Below are 17,719 nucleotides of genomic sequence, written 5' to 3' on the forward strand. Positions count from 1 at the left end.
TTTAGAATTTAAAACCAATAAACCTAAAAAATAACATAAGAAGATGAAAACAAAGATAGCTATGTGTAGTCACAATCATCGCTATTCAAAGCACTAGTTATTCTTCCAACTAAACCAAAAAGAAGACATCCTAGGCGTCTAAATCAACAACAAACTCTTATGCCAAACCCCAGACACTGACAATCAGATGGACGGCTCTGGAGACCCATGAGTTTTGTGATCATCGAGCTTATGAGTGACAACAACCTCATCAACCTTTGTGGAAACATCCTTTTTGAGAGGTTCTTTCACGCGGTTCTTCATGAGTGCAAGGTTACAATTAACCTTTTTTAACTCAGCTTTCACAGCATCAAGACACTTTATAGTTCCAACAAGTTGTTGAGTATCAATGATCACCTTAGTTGGAATCTTCTTCCCAATATCTGAGAAAGAATCAGGAGATCAAGGAAAAGATCCATCAACCTCAACAAGAGTTCCCTTCTCTTTATTAAACTCAAAGTATATACCATTATCAACAAAGTCTTCAGGTAAATCCCACGAAGAAGAAGCCATTGACGAGAAACTTAGAGTGGAAGTTTTAACTCAATAGGACAAGTATATAAACGTTTTGAGGAAATTAGGGTTTAAAGGTAGGTATATAAGACTAAGTTCAAAACCGTACATGTACCCTTATGAAGGCCCAACATAAAACATGTAATTTTTTGAAAGATAAGACAAAAATAACAAAAACACTACAAAAGAACGATAAAATACTCATGTGAAAGTATGTGACTGATTATCCATCTAAGAACGATAAGAAAATAGTTAGATAATCACAGTTACTTTGCACAGAGTATACCTATTTAATTCTCACACAACTAGGATTTTTGGTAGGTGAGATATAAACCTTGTGATTAATTTACACAAGTATGAGCATCCAGCTCATTAAATTAACATTGCTTTTGTTTAGCATTCCTTCTTTGATTATCCATCAGTTTAGAAAAATAAGGCATAACATGTACTGCATATTCTTCTGAAGACTTTTTCTGAGGACTAAATCTATGACCTCTTGAAATTGGTTCAAGTGGATCATAATAGATGGGAATCCATTTTCTAGATTTAGATTTACCAAAAGCATAAACATGGGGAATACATTCATTAAAAACATGAGAGTTTAAATGGTTAGAATGTACCTGTAATCTGTGACGACTTCTAGAAAGAGATCCATGTTTATACGACTCTTGGTTTTCTGTGGGTATTTGGTTCACTGCGGTAGTCGATTGACTATTTATTCCATTGACAGTTGATAGAAGCAAATTACGGAGTTTAGAATTTTGTTTCTTTCTTTCAAAATAATGGATAGCGTAGTGATCTCCTTTTCCACAGAAGGTACAGGTTCGTGGAGGTGAAGTAACAACATGCACTTGTTTGAACTTCATAGCCACCGGAGAAGATTGTAAGTTATGAACACTTTTCTTGACACAATCTTCATCTGGAGAAACTTTCATTTTGTACAGTAACTCATGTGAATCAGTTTATGCAGAAGAGTTTTTCTTTAAAACAGAGTTTTCCTTTTCCAAGGATTTGCACTGTTCATGGGCTATGACAAGTGATGCTTCAAGTTCCTTTTTCTCAACACGAAGTCTGTCAAGATTAGATGAATGCGTCTTGATCAAACATATTTCTCTAATTGAGCCTTATTTAACCAGCTTTTCAAGACCACAAATCTTTTCACGCTGTTGATTGTTTTCTTGAAGAAGTTTCTCAATTTCCTTAGAGAATGACCCTATAATGTTATAGAGTACCTGTTCACGATAAATAGACTTTTAGAATTCATCAATGAGCTGTAAATGATCCTTGAGATCAACAAACTCTATAGAATTTTTTGAAATTCTGGTGAGCTCCATTTCAGCTTTAGCCATTATGTCTAATGTCTCATTGGAGTAAGAATGATCAACACAAGATGAGACATTCTTCTTACCTCGGGATTCAAAAGAATCATCCAAGGAGTGACCCTTTGAGGTATTTCCGAGACACTTGACAAAGTTGACAGCTTTAGGAGGAATTTTGGTAGGCGTATGAGATTCTGTCCACATACTCAGATTACCACAAACACAGACTTACGAGGTCTTTAATGTGTTTGCCTGCTCTGATACCAATTGAAAAAGTGGGGGTCTAACAACACCACCCAATAATTCGATTAGCAATCTGTATGGACTAACTCTGAATACTTTGCTAGAGAATCAACTAGACAGTCAGACTCAATCTAGATAAAAAGTATCTCAAGGAGTTATTATCTCAATCTCTCGATTTGATCTTTACTCAAGCAAATAGAAATCTGCGAGTCTTTATCAAAGAGAGATAACTTGGACGGTACCAAAGACCAATGTCCAAGGATCAATCAATATCAATCAACAACCAAAGGTTGGATTTCCTATTGATGATCTTAACGCACAACCTGTATTATTTTTATTATATAAAAATATAATGCGGAAAAGAAATAACACAGACACCAGAAGTTTTGTTAACGAGGAAACCGCAAATGCAGAAAAACCCCGGGACCTAGTCCAGATTGAATACACACTGTATTAAGCCGCTACAGACACTAACCTACTACAAGCTAACTTCGGACTGGACTATAGTTGAACCACAATCAGTCTCCCATCGATCCAAGGTACAGTTGGACTCCTACGCCTCTGATCCCAGCAGGACACTGCGTACTTGATTCCCTTAGATGATCTCACCCACAACTAAGAGTTGCTGCAACCCAAAATCGCAGACTTGACAATAAACAAATCTGTATCACGCAAAAAAGTTTATCAAAGGATAAATTTATCTCCCACAGAAAAACTTTAGGTTTTGTTCCGTCTTTTGATATATAATCAAGGTGAACAGGAACCAATTGATAATCCGGTCTTATATTCCCGAAGAACAACCTAGATTAATCAATCACCTCTCAACAAGCCTTCCTGACTACACAGGCGGTTTGTCGAGGAATCAGAAACAATGAGACGAAGATGTTTGTGACTTCTTTATCTTGCCTATCGGAGAACTCTCACGATCTCAAGCCAATCAAAGATTGTACTCGTACGATAGAATATGCAAGATCAGATCACACAACTACGATAAAAGTAATATCGGTCTGGTTTCACAATCCCAATGAAGTATTTAAGTCGTTAACCTGGTTTTAGAGAAGAAAACCAAAGGTTAAAGGAGAATCGACTCTAGCGAGCGCACTAGTATCACACAAGACGTGTGGGGATTAGTTTTTCTCAAAGCTATATGTCTCCTTTATTTATATATAGTTTTCAAATCAGGTTTTTGCCTTAGTTACAAAGCAATCCATATTCACCGTTAGATGAAAACCTGATTTAAATTCAAGCTAATATTTCTCAACCGTTAGATCGAAAACTTAGCTTGTCACACACTTTTACTGGGTTCGTGAAAACCTTGCCAAACGTGTACGTGTATATTGGTTCAACATAGTAACCCAAAAGGTTAACCATATAAGCATTTCATATTAACCTTGTTATTCTTCACCATAACTAGTTCAAATGACTCAAATGAACTAGTTATAGAGTTGTTCAATTGCTATGAGATCTCATGTACGACACAAGACACAATTGAAACAAAGATGATTCGATTCGATTGAATCGGCTCATGAACTTATAGCCACGGTTTGCATAGAGCATTCTTTAGTAATTTAAGATTCATGTTCAGAGCACATCTTTAGATCATAACCACTTAATCTCACAAACAAGTTCGCGGACTTAAGATAACCGGTTGAATTTTCCAAACTCAGTAGAAAATCTCAGCAAGGAGACTTCCGCCAGTTCGCGGACTAGGTTCGCGGACTTAACACGCAAACGAGTCTTTGGAAAATCCAGCAGAAATTCTCGGGAAGAGAACTTCCGTCAGTTCGCGGACTTGGCAAAGCCAATTCCTCCGGTTCTTCACTCAATCAACAACGCTCGAAAACTTCGGATTAAGTAATAAGACTTATACACATGTATGTTACCACACAATGCTTATATCCATCATTGGTTATATAGACCTAAACTCTCATTCCAACCATTGAAACATTCTCAGAGGAAGTTATTCAGTCGTTATTCACAGACCTTTCTCGTCAGAGCAATTTCCAAAGCAATTGAAATGTTTCATGACTTTCCTCACTAGGTGAAGATAAACTTGATCAAAGCGAAACGCTTTACCAACACATGATTCGAGAAAAAGATAAGCATCGAATACTCAACTCGAAATATCAAATGTGTATGATCCAATCTATATAGCATACGACTTTTGTCTCATAAGAAGTAGGAGGTAGAATAGATTGACTTTTGAGTGATAGATAAGTTCAAGTCTCCACATACCTTATGGTTGATTAAGTTCCACGGTTCCTTGAGTAGATCTTCGTCGTTGTATGATGAATCGCCATGAAGTCCTTGAGCTCACTACACTTTTCTATCCTAGTCCGAGACTTAGCTATAATAGGCTATAAATCAAGACTCATAGTTTTGATCACTAACATTGACAACACATGCTTGATATAGCAACGCATGCGAGGTTGACCGAGTTATGCTCTAAAAATAATGAATTCTTGTAATTTGTTTATCCATATGATGTAAGAGTTTTGTCACTAAAATTAACAAAGGGGGAGATTGTTAGAGCATTGCCCGGTTGAACCCACCAAGCGTCGGTATGTCAAGTTTGGTTGTCATATTTTAGTGAATCAAAACTCATGTTAAGAGTCGCTTGATTATGTACTAGAGTAAACTTCGTATAGGTTAGCTTGAAAGTATTTGGATATGAGACATTACAAGTATTGCGAAGTCCTGAAGATGTGAAGAATCAAGGAGCTACAACGACAACAATCATCCTTCCACTTGAGGTTAGTGATATTTGACTTGAAATGTTTCATTCCCTAACGTATCTTTCAAGTCGTGCATATTGAAAACATAACTGCGAAGCATATTTGAACTCTAGATAGACATAGTATTAAGGAATACGATACGAGGTTTATTGCTTAACCATTAAACTTTGTAGATAAGATATCGCCATAATCATTTGAATGCTATTGTGATTATGTATGGGTATAAGGTGAGGATTTCATCCTAGGGAACAATGTTTACATGTGTTCTAAGGAAGTAAGTTTATAAACTTCTTTGTGGACCGAAAATGAATTTGCCAGGTGTTATTGGTTTTGTTATTCATTGCATATCTTATGAAAAACCAATATATGTGATAGAGTATAACCGCTCACAACTTGTTGTGTTCTTGGTAGAACTATTCACAAAGGCCTGACTTATGTATTGGTATAACTTTTATTAGTAAAACCGATCTTAAGTAATCACCTATGGTATGATCGGAATTTGTTGTCTGACCAATTAAAAGTAAAGGGGAACCGATCCTTTTAAGGGGTGTAGTACATCAAGGGGAACTGATCCTTGTATGGGGTGCGGCAAGGTTTATAGCAGAAAGGGGAACCGATCATATGAACATGTGCAACACGTTTTAGGCAAAGGGGAACCGATCCTATGGACATGTGCAACACATATAAGTTAGATACCATATATATGTGGGGAACCGATCCTAATACCTAGTCAACCGAATTTTTGGAAAGATAGTGTGACTATGCACAGTACTCACATGGAGGTAGAACCGAAACTTGTTTTGGTAGAACCGTAACCCATGATTGTGATTGAATGTTGGTTTGATCAATCACATAGTTCTTGAAAGTCAGATTAACCAATTTTAAACTTGTTTGGAAGTGTGGCAAATCGGTTTCAAGGTTGTAAGTGTGAAAGAGAACTTCATTACACCAAATTCTGAAATTCGTAACTAAAATTCGTAACGGCTTACTGGCCGATACGAAATTTCTGTTACAAATGGCCGTTACGGATTTTTGGAAAATTCGTAACAAGGGGGAGCCGTTACAATGTTTTTTTAGGCGTGCCAGTCACACGCTTGGTCACACTAAGGTCGTAACACCTGAAATTTTTAGGCGTGCCATTCACATGCTTACTATTGTTTTTCCACCCAAGAATCTTTGACCTAGAGGATATTTCCTCCCCTCCCCTAACCTAGATAATCTTTTCTCCCTCTTCTCTCGACTTTCCATTTTCACTTATCTTTTTTTTCTCCTCCTGCGCCTCTTTTCTTCCCTCTCAACTGCAGACTAATCATCTGATCTTTTTAGAACTGATCTTCAATCATCTGCTCATCGAGTTTAGGATTTCGATCTGTGTAAGTCATTATCAGTTTTTTCGATTGCAGGGTTTCGATCTTCAATCATCTGCTCATCGTGTTTAGGGTTTCGATCTGTGTAAGTCATTATCAATTTTTTCGATTTTAGGGTTTCATTATCTGTTAAATCATATTTTAGGGTTTCATTTAAATTAGGTTTTTGTTCTTGATTTGGTTGTGATTTGTAGGTGTTGTTGCATGATGTATTTGGTTTTTTCAGGAGAAATGGAAGGTAAATTCTCCTTTAATCCCTCTTTCTGTATCATTAATTTCTGTTATTTTTTAATTATTTGGTGATTTTTTGAGGCTGAAATCAATTGTTTCGATTTTTATTTACAGTTTGTTGCTGAGGAGTATTCTTTGCTAGAGAGCTTGCTAAAGATGGTTACTCTGGTGTTGAAGTTAGGGTTACTCATATCATCCTGTGAGAAATGAAATCAGCATCAAATGTAACTCAAGGTTTTGATTTAGTTTTGTGATATATTTGAATTTGAAAGTAGAGTTTTGAATCATACTGTGTAACTGAATCTGGGTTTTCTTTGTTAGTTTTTATTTAAGGAGTAAGTAGGTGATTGAAGAGAACATAGATTGAAAATAGCGGAGAAGCATATATCTTGTTGTGAGTATTAATCTTCTGTCAACATTCTGCCGGTTTCAATGTAATTTTCATTTACAGTTTATTCGTCGAATGTGAATCGTATGGGCTGTGTTAAAATTGATGATATACTAATTGTGGTTCAACAATGGATTGATTGTCTTCGTCATGAATCCATTGCTAATCTTCTTCAAATCCCATCTGAAATCAGTCAGCTTAGGAAAATTGTTCCTTTCTAATTGGGGTTTGCTTATAATGGTTAAAATTAGTTCCTTACGTTTCTATCAGTAGTGGCATGATTTATTGATATGTTATATTCAATTACTAGGATTATTGGCCTTGTTCGCTAAAGGAATTTGTCCAGACATTAAGATATCTTGTTTCCTAGAGAGCCAACAGATTTACAAAGGGTATGTCCAGATTCTTGTATTGCAATTGGCTTATGTAATCCAATTTGAGTATGTTGATCATTGTGTATGCTATAAATTTACTTGGTTAAGTTCTTGCAGGTGTTACGTAAATTTACTCGGGCCTTAAGTGGGACTATTAAGTGGGACTCTTGTCTTACTCAAAATCCTGTAAGTTATTGTTACCATGTTCTTTTGTTTTTGTTCTGTAGGACTGTATATGATTTCTATACTTCCAACCACTTTTGCAGAACTGCGAGCGTGGGAATACTTATTTTGAGAGTGACAAAGGCAATAACACAATTGCCTCGCTAACTGTCAATAAGCTCTTTTTCTTCAGGTTCTATTTTTGATTTAGTAAGCTACTATAGATCATCTGTATTGCTTTTAATTAATGTCGAGTAATCGTCAATTTTAAGTTCTAATATTGATCTTAAAACGGCTTTTCGGATAAAATTAGGTTCATTGCTCTTAAAATAAGGACCTTCTAGGAGAAGGTGATGATACAAAGATCAAGATTCTGGTGAGTAAATCTTTTAGTGAAGTTTATACAAGTGTGGATTATGTGGCTTGTATGAGATGATAAGTGATAACCATATTTTCCTGTCGTAACTAAAACTAATTTTGGTTTTGTTTATTTGCAGATGAAATTAGACAAGGAACAGAAAATCCTGTCAATTCGTGACCGTGGCATAAGAATGACAAAGGAAGATCTTATTAAGGACTTCAAAACTAATACAAAAACTGGAACTTCTGGTATTTTTTATACATATGGGGCTTCTTATTTACATTTACCTCCCTGTTTTAATTTGATGGTGAATAACTATGGGTGATATTGGTTTCTATACATACAGCCTTTGTGGAGAAAATGCAGACAGTTGGCGACTTCAATTTAATTGGGCAGTTTGGAGTTGGGTTTTACTGTCTATCTTGTTGTCGATTATGTCGAAGTCATTAGCAAGCATAATGATCACAAACAGTAGGTGTTTTACATTACTGCATTTGCTAGATATTTTTCATGATCTTTGTTAAAAATATCTCAAATACAATCTTGTAATACTGGTTTCAGGTACATATGGAAGTCTAAGGCTGATGAAAAGTTTTTGTTATTTCTGAGGATGAATTGAATGAACCACTAGGACGAGGAACTGAGATTAGGTTGCATCTAAGCTGGGGAATTTTGGAGGAAGATAAACTTAAAGTGAGCACTTGAATTTTATGTATAATTCTATTGGGTATTTACTTTCCATCCCCTTAGCGTGCCAACGAAAACATTATCCAGAAAATTTCCTCCCCCTTTCTTTTAGTTTGTATGATCTAATTGGTGCCTGCGGATGATGTAACCAAGGAAGTGGATGTTGAAGTTCCAGCAGACGAAAATGACAGCGAAGCTGAATCATGCACGTACTTAACATATTTAAATGATCATACATGAACTCCTCTCACATGGTTTTACTCTTGCAAACAGCTGAAAGGAGTTTAATAGAGGGTGAAGAAGTAGAAGAAGATGGTGAGAAATACAAACTGGACAAATAGACTGGATTGACCAAGGTAATCAACAATCTTTTGCTTACCTATCTTCTCCACCCGAGTTTTCATTTGAGGTCTTAATTGGGATTTGATTACAGGTAATCTTCCTGGATGTTTTCTCCGAGCTAAAGCCATTGGTCTCATGCCTATGATCGACCAGGTAATATTCATGCTATGCACTGGCTTAACATTTTCCTGGTTTATGAAGAGAATCTAAAATGGCATCTCATCTCATTGCGTGGATGTATGATAAATGCATATCAGTGTTCTTGGCGGGTTAGTGTTAATACGGTACTTATACAAGGTCAGTTGTTTGCATTTTATCTAAAGGAATGCTATGTTAAGAGGTATTATTGCATTTTATATAAGCAATGGATTTGCTGACATTATGCTACTTTCTGATGATAAATTCCATTGAAGGTATCTGCATATCCATGTTGGCTGGCCTCTATATCGAAGATGTGGGCATGCATTTGAGGTAATGTGCTGCGAAGAAACTCTCATGTTGGGTCTTTACTCTTTATTTACTGCTCTAGTTTAATATGAAATTTTATTGTTTACTAGGCATTCAAGTTGATTGTGGCTGATCCTGATACCAATCAAAGCTTGCACTGAAGCAATAGATGGCCACAAGGATAAACTGGTAGTAAAGGAGGCACCAAGAGCAGTGAGTATTAACTTTCTTGAAGTCAATCTTAAAACCTACAACATGTACCGTAAGAGCTATGTAACATGTGGTTGTGTAAACACTTTTATTCATTTTAGTAAACAACTATGGAGTATGAATTATGAAACTGAATTTGAATGCTAGTGAGCAAGCACGATGACGACTTGCCTAGTATAGAAGGAATGTAAAAGACTGTTTACGTACTTACCAGAATTTGATACTTAACATAATTTTTTTTGGTACTTAGAAGAATTTGTATTCTTTCTTAATAGAACTGAATGAATTTTGATGTAAATAGATTGAAGCAATTATTGTTGAATGTGGATGGATTGAAAGGTTTGTACAGGGGTAGTATTTGGAATTCCGGTTTCCGTTTTGACCAGGGCAATGTTGACCAGCAGTAAATTTTTTTGCTGTTACGAAAAACTTCGTAACGGCTACAAGGTGTTACGACCGTCAGGTTACAAAATTTCGTAGCGGCTCATGCTTGTTACGACTCACAACGTAGTAACGGCTGGAAGCTGTTACAAAGGCCGTTGCAACCCAAAATTCGTAATGGCCCGATTTGCGTTGCAAAAAAATTATAATACCCCTTTTTGAACAGGAAGGGCCGTGACAACCCCTTTTAGTAACGTCTCATTTCTGTTTCTAATCCCAGAATTTAGTGTAGTGCTTACAATGTAAAGATGCCGACAAACTTTAAACACGTGATGTTTCCTTAACGGCTAAGGGAAGAGAATCCCAGGATCGAAACATAAGTAAGTTAAGAATCTTTTAATCAAGGTTATTAATTTCATTTTGTAAGGAAATTTCAGAATTAATAATGTGCATTTACTAATTAGATTTTCCGAGCGATTTCGATCATTTTTGGACAGAGCATTTCCAAGAATTATGAAAACCGAATCTGTGCTTTTATGAATATCTTGAGAATATTTTCGGTTTTGGAAATTCCTTGGTGTCCAAACTTCCTTGTCTATAAATACACGAAGTTTGGCTTTCTAGCAAACCAATCCTTCGTAACAACAAATTTACTCTTTTGTTGTTGTTACTGGTGTAACTGCCTATTCGGAGAGGAGAGTAACCTAATTAGGCGAAATCTCTTACGACTTCTCAGTTTAAAGTCTTCTTTGGGATTGAGAAGCTCTAACGTGACCCGTTGGTGGGAAACTAGATAATTGCGGTTTATCTTTTGTTTTCGATTGATTTGATTGACTAACGGTGGTTGAAATCTGAGTGCACCTAGTTTGTTTATTCTTGAGAATCTTCTCTTCTGATATAAGATTCACTCAAACTAGTTCAGAGTTTCGACAGGGATCTTTAAACTGTTGTTAGTTCTAAAGACGATATTGTGATAATCCATTGTTAGCAGACTCCGTTCTGTGCGTGATTGATCACAAGAGATTCAAGTGATTGTGTGCAGGTGTTTATTGAAGATTTAAGAAGATTTGAAGACAAAGAAGATATTGAAGATCTGACTTGGGTTTTATAATCTTTGGTGTGCACAATGCTTGTTTCCGTAAAATAGGATCCAATTAATAATCGGTTTATCCTTGTGGTAGATTGGATTGATTAATTGAGTAGATCGGCATCAACACGATTACCTTTGGGTGATTGAACATAAGATAGATCTAAGGACCTGACGGAGGAGTTTATGTTAAGATAAATGGAAAAGCCTTTGTCCGACTCATATCACTTGGTTGAATAGAGTTGATACCAAACAAATTTGTTGTTCCTTTACTGTTTGGAATACAAACCAAATGAAATATTCCAAGTACGTAACTTATTTATAAGTTAGAGGCGTGGGAATACAGACGGAACTAGGTGAACTATAGGTTTAGTTACTTGGTCTCAACTATACGAAGTTGGTGTAATTTTGTGTAATGGCTTAATCCTGAGAGTATTCAATTCTGGACTAGGTACCGGGGTTTTTCTGCATTTGCGGTTTCCTCGTTAAAAAAATCTTACTGTGTCATTTACTTTTATTTTCCGCATTATAATTGGTTTATTATAATTAAAGTAAATTACACAAACGTTAATTCCTATTTAGTTGATAAGCAATCCTATTGTGTTTGGTTAAGTCTGAACCTTTGTATCAAGTAAACATACTTCGTTGTTTTATTGTCTCGATCTCGTATCCATAGACAATCACGCAAAGTGTGAATCGATTAGTTGTATTGTCTCGACTCAGTCCATAGACAATCACTTTCTGAGAAATGACTTATAGGTAGGAAAAGTTTTTGCTTGAGGTATATTGGGTACCCTCGCCTTTTCAGGTAACACTATTGTTCCAAAGAATATTGGAAAATACGATGCTGCTGAGATACTTGCTGTAAAGCAAAACTCCGACGGTTTGAATGCCATCATACATGCCATTACCCCAAATCTTCAGCACCATGTGTCAAATTGCACTAGGTCTAGATATGCGTGGGATATCTTGGAAACCGTATTCGAAGGTAATAACAGTGAAAAGGAAGCTAGGATTCAAAACCTAAATTCCGAATGGGAAAACTTTCGTATGGAAGATGAAGATTCATTTGATGAGTTTAATCACAAAGTGTCTGAAATTGTTAATGCATATTTTGCATTGGATAAGACTATTCCTGAAAAGGACATTGTGATGAAAATTCTCAGATGTTGTCATCTAGATACGATTCTAAGAAGCATGCCATCGTTGAGGGTAATAATCTTGATAAACTCTCCAGAAATACGCTGGTTGGGAAGCTTAAGATCTTTGATCACAAACATTCATCCAAATCTAAGGATGTTGCGTTCAAAGCACTGAAAGACACAAAATTACTTGATAAAAGTAAAAATGTGTATATCTCTGAAGATGATCACTCTGAGACTGATTCATCAGATGAAGATCTTGACAAATCGGTCTTGATGATCCCAAGACAATTTAGATATCTTTTATTGAAGAGAAGTAAACGGTTCTCCAGAGATAAGCCAAAAGCATCAGTCAAACCTCATAATCGTATTCCTCATAAAAACAGGGAAACATATGAAACTGGTGACGAGGATATGCCTCAGTGCTTTAAGTTTAAAGGATTTGGTCATTTTGCAAACGAGTGCCAAAATCGTAGAAAATACACTGGGACCAAAGGTCTTGCTGCAACACTTGATGAGATGTCTTACAATTATGATTATGATGAAGACAAAAAATCAAGTGTTGCTCCTCTATGTGAAAATATTAATTTTGATAATTGTAGCAATACATACATCAATATTGATAATATTTTAGAAGAGAGCCCAATCAAGATGGAAGAATCAATTGACCCTTCTTTTGGAAACCCCTTGCTTAATGTTTCAGGATCTACCTTGTGCCTAGCAGCTTGCATTCCAAAGGCGCCTAGATCATGTTTTGTGTTGGCATGCTCCTATTGTTCTCTCAAGGGACATGAGTTTTCAAAGTGTTTCAAGTACAAACACAAGATGGGATATGTCAAAAGAAGAGGGTTATTTGCGACAATTCCACTCTTTATAGGGTTGTGAGCTGTGCGTGCACAAACCTTTTATAGGTTTAGAAACCCTACATTCCTTTTTCCTTCTCTGATACTCTTTTTATCTTAAGACTGCTTGTTGAAGTTTAATTGTGAATTCCTCTCACAAAACCGTACTACATTGAAACTCCAAGCACCATGTCTTCTGATGGAAAAGATATCAATATGATTGTTAATCCATCAATCACTAAGGAAAAAGAGAAATCTCTATTGCCTCCAACTTTAAAAAGAAAAATAAAGAAGTGAGGAAGCCAAGAGTTGTTCCTTCAAACTCTCAGAAGTTTTCTGATGTTCTTGAAGAGTTGAAGCTGGCAAGAAAAGAGATTCAAAAAATAAAAGCTTGTGTTTTAAGATCACTGGAAATTCAGAAGGCCCTGGTTCGACATCATCATCCAAGAAGGTTTATTGGTATTGACTCCTTCCTTCATGAACCATATGTTCCAATGGATGTTGACGACAAGGAGTTCGGGGACGACAAGGAATTTTTCAAAGATCTTAATGTCTAGAAAACTTCTTAAGAGAATTTTTATTCTTGTTTTTGTTTAAGAAGGATAAATAGGTTTTGGAATAGTCATTATTGTGAGTACACATAGCTATGTCCAACGTTTTCTATCTTGCAATGTTTTTAGATTTATTTATTTAAATTCTAAAGTTGATTTGGAAGATGATGTTTGCAGTATTAATCTTTATGGTTTTATATATTGCAATATGTTACCGGATATGGGTGTTTGCGTCCGTGAACTATTATTGTCCCATAGGATGTCAAAAGTTATCTCTTTTATATGTCGATATGCAAGTATTGATACAAGATCGATGAACTTTTGACAAACAAAAGTTAAGCCTATTATGTCAACTCATTGATGGAAGATAGGTTAAAATGTTTTGCTTACAAAGATTATGTCTATTATATGTCGTTATGAAAATAGTGATGAAAATAGAATGAATCTTTGTATATGCCGCATTATTGATCTTTCCCTGATCCATATCTTATGTATATACTGCAAATGCTCCATAAAGTTTTCTTATGTTGAGCATAAAACGATTGAGTTAATCATTCCTTTATTGTTAACATAGTCGTAGCTCCGTAAGTTCTCTTATGTCGAGCATGTTCAATTAAATTGATCACTTTTGTGTTTAATTTGATTGTGTATTCCGATTAAATTGATCATGGGTTTTCTTGTGATTAGTTTAATTGAGAATTTTGGATATAGAAAATCATTTCTTTTATGGTTTTTGGTGTCCAATAAAATCCTTCTTTTCTCGTAAAAGTAAGGTCGCTCTTGTTGTTCTTTCGGGAATGACATCAAATGGGGGAGAGTTCTTTTGAACTTGCGCTTAATTTCCATATCTTTGTGGGGAGTGCGGCTGTGAAATTTTTTAGGGGTTATCTTGTATCTTTATAAACTTCTTGATGAATGCATTTAGCTTCGGCTTTATAATTGCATCTAAACAAAGTTGGTATGTACTTTTCTTAGGTCTTGAAGCGTCTCCGTGTAAATTGCATTAAGATACCATTTTCGTACCTTTGCCAATTTTATTGACAAAAAGGGGGAGAATTAATATGTAATTCACACTACAAATACATATGGTTTTCGGATCATTGTGTAAGGGGGAGTGGTTTTCGTGTGAAGACGAAGTATTGACTAAGGGGGAGTAATACATATCACCATAGTATTGTTGTCGAAGTTGTGATATAATAACTTTGATACCGTGTAATAATACTATGAGACTGTATAACAATGATTGAAAGCTTTTGTTTTCTCATTATTATGGCTACGGATCTTCAACAACTATGATGCTGAACTGAACACCTATGGAATCATGGGAGTACTTGGAAAAGACGAAGTTTTCAAGTAATGTTGAAGCACCAAGGAGATCAAGCATGTGGATGAGAAGCTAAAAAAATTTATCTATTTTTGTAATCCATATGTATTGATATTTTTGTCACTAAAATTGGCAAAGGGGGAGATTGTTAGAGCATTGCTATCTCAAGCATGTTTGTCAATATTAGTGACCAAAACTATATGTCTTGATTTTTATTTACTTATGACTAAGTGTCGGTCTAGGATAGTTAAGTATAGTTGAGATCCATACTCCATGGAGATTATCTTACGAAGACGAAGAACTACTCGAGAAACCAGTGTAACTTCATCTGACCAAAAGGTATGTGGAGACTTGAACTCATCTGTCACTCAAAAGTCTATCTACTCTATCTCCAATTCTTGAGACAAAATTCTAAGTACCAAAGTTTTCATACATACACATTTGCTATTTCGAGCCGAGTTTACTCGTCCATATTTTTCTCGAAATATGTGTTGGTAAGATTTTCCTGTAACCATTTTCATCTTTACCCATGACGAAAGTCATGATGACGTTTCAATCTTGAAAATAGCTTTGATGACGATAATCGTAACGATTGTTATAACATTATAGAAGAATGTTTCAATGATTGAAATGTAGAGTTGCGATTACGTAACCAAATATGGATATAAACATATATAGTGTGTTCACACATTAGTGTATAAATCCATGTGTCGGAAACCAAGTGCGTGCATATGCGTGCATGGGGTATTGGTGAAGGAGACAATTCGAAAACTTCTGCTGAGTTTGTAAGTTTGCAAACTGTAAACCAGTCACCTTAGGTACACGTACCTGTACACAAAGAAGTTTTCAACCCGAAATTTTCTGCTGAGTTTGTAAACTCAAATCCGGTAGCTATGGTACACGTACCCGTACGCGTACCCAAGATGGTTATATCTCTCAAATCGGTAGTTCATGAACTTAAACAATAAATCAATAAGGAATGCAATTTTTGCAAAACGTGGCTATATTGTTCATGAATTGATTCAAGTGAATCAAACCGATTTTGTTTAAATTGTGTCTATGCATAAAGATCTAAGCAATTGAACAACTCTTCAACTAGTTCTTATGATTCATTTGAACTAGTTATGAGAAAGATGAATACGGTTAATATGAAAGTGCTCATATGGATAACCATTGGTTAACTATTTGTGAATCAACCAAATGTACACGTTTAGGTATGGTTACTCAAACCTAAATGGAATACATTTCATTTGTGTGTGACAAGCTAAGTTTCGATCTAACGGTTGAAAGATATTAGCTTGAATGAATCAGATTTTTCATCTAACAGTGAATATTGAATGCTTTGTTACCAAGGTAACTTAGATTGCAAACCCTGATTTGGAAACTATATAAAGGAGACATCTAGCAATTGAAAAATCTAATCCCCACACCTCCTGTGTGATACTAGTTGGTTTTGCTAGAGTCGTTTATCCTTTGACCGTAAGTTTCTTCTCGAGACCCTGTCGGTTAACGACTTAAAGACTTCATTGGGATTGTGAAGCCAGACGAAACTACTTCTCTTGTAGTTGAGCGATCTGATCTTGCCATTTTCTATCGTACGAGTTCAATTGAATAATTGGCTTGAGATTATATCTCCGATAGGGTAAGATAAAAAGAAATCACAAACATCTTTGTATCATCGTTTTTTATTACGAAATATCTTATTTCGCTACCATATGATTAAGATTATTGTGAGGTGATTGATAATACTAGGCTGTTCTTTAAGAATATAAGTCCGGGTTATCAATTAGTTCCCGTTCACCTTGATTTTTATCAAAAGACGGAGAAAACTCGTAGGTTTATCTGTGGAAGAAAGATTTATCTATTATCGTAGAATTTTCTTTATAATACAAATCTGTTTATTAAAGTCTTCGACTTTGGGTCATAGCAACTCTTGGTTGTGGGTGAGATCAGCTAAGGGAATCAAATGCGTAGTATCCTGCTGAGATCAGAGACATAAGGAGCACAATTGTACCTTGAATCAGTGTGATATTGATTAGGGTTCAACTACAGTCCAGATCGAAGTTAGTTTGTAGTAGGCTAGTGTCTGTAGCAGCTTAATACAATGTGGTGTTCAATCTGGACTAAGTCCCGGGGTTTTTCTGCATTTGCGGTTTCCTCGCTAACAAAAATTCTGGTGTATGTGTTATTTCTATCCGCATTATATTTTGTTATATAATTGAAATATCACAGGTTGTGCGTTGTATCGATCAATTGTGAAATCCAACCTTTGGTTGTTGATTGGAAATTGATTGATCCTTGGATATTGGTCTTTGGTACCATCCAAGTTTCTCTCTCTTATATTTGATAAAGACTCGTAGATCTCTATTTGCTTGAGTATAGATCAAATCGAGAGATAGAGATATTAACTCTTTGATATACTTTTATCTAGATTGAGTCTGACTGTCTAGTTGATTCTTGAAGTGGAAAGAGGGCTATATATTCAATTTCCACTTAATAAATCACTCATAACTTCATCGTTATAACTCGGAATTGAGTGATTCTTGGCTCGTTGAATTCGTAATATCTTTCACTATAACATGAGAATCTTTCCAGGGATAAAGGTTATTGTCACAAAAGTCTTGGCTCAAATAACCTCGAGCATATATACATAAATGTACATTAACCGTCATAGGAATTGTTCCATAAAGTGAGTATTTGTTTCGATAGATTAGAAAGGTAGAATTGAACAAGAATCCAAATGAAATCAATTATCACATACCTTGGTTGATGAATTCCTTGTTGATGTCTTCGTGTAATCTTCAGTCTTCATCCTTAAGAGTAGTTCTTCTCAAACCTAATCTAGTCTGAAACTATCTTTAGTATACTAAATCAATAATGCATTTTGGCAATTAAAATTGACAAATAACTTGAATACCAACGCTAGTGGATTCAACCGAGCAATGCTCTAACAATATACATTTCAATGTTCTTA

At 35.6% G+C, this 17,719-nt stretch overlaps 1 long non-coding RNA gene across 3 annotated transcripts; it reads left to right on the forward strand.

Annotated features, from left to right (window-relative positions):
• Window positions 1-6,134: 6,134 nt before the first annotated feature.
• LOC113277243 lies at window positions 6,135-9,673 on the forward strand. 3 transcript variants are annotated; one of them, XR_003324804.1, is made up of 16 exons: window positions 6,135-6,301; window positions 6,411-6,454; window positions 6,562-6,681; window positions 6,769-6,841; window positions 7,146-7,227; window positions 7,327-7,395; window positions 7,476-7,581; window positions 7,685-7,747; window positions 7,869-7,980; window positions 8,079-8,203; window positions 8,294-8,425; window positions 8,693-8,775; window positions 8,853-8,914; window positions 9,019-9,058; window positions 9,175-9,232; window positions 9,319-9,673. It is a non-coding gene; the product is annotated as an uncharacterized LOC113277243 (long non-coding RNA). The 3 variants fall into 3 exon arrangements; XR_003324803.1 differs by having other exon boundaries at window positions 7,476-7,564; XR_003324805.1 differs by having other exon boundaries at window positions 6,443-6,454; window positions 7,476-7,564.
• Window positions 9,674-17,719: the final 8,046 nt, after the last annotated feature.

This window comes from Papaver somniferum, chromosome 5 (genome assembly GCF_003573695.1).
Source record: "Papaver somniferum cultivar HN1 chromosome 5, ASM357369v1, whole genome shotgun sequence".
Classification (NCBI taxonomy): domain Eukaryota; kingdom Viridiplantae; phylum Streptophyta; class Magnoliopsida; order Ranunculales; family Papaveraceae; genus Papaver; species Papaver somniferum.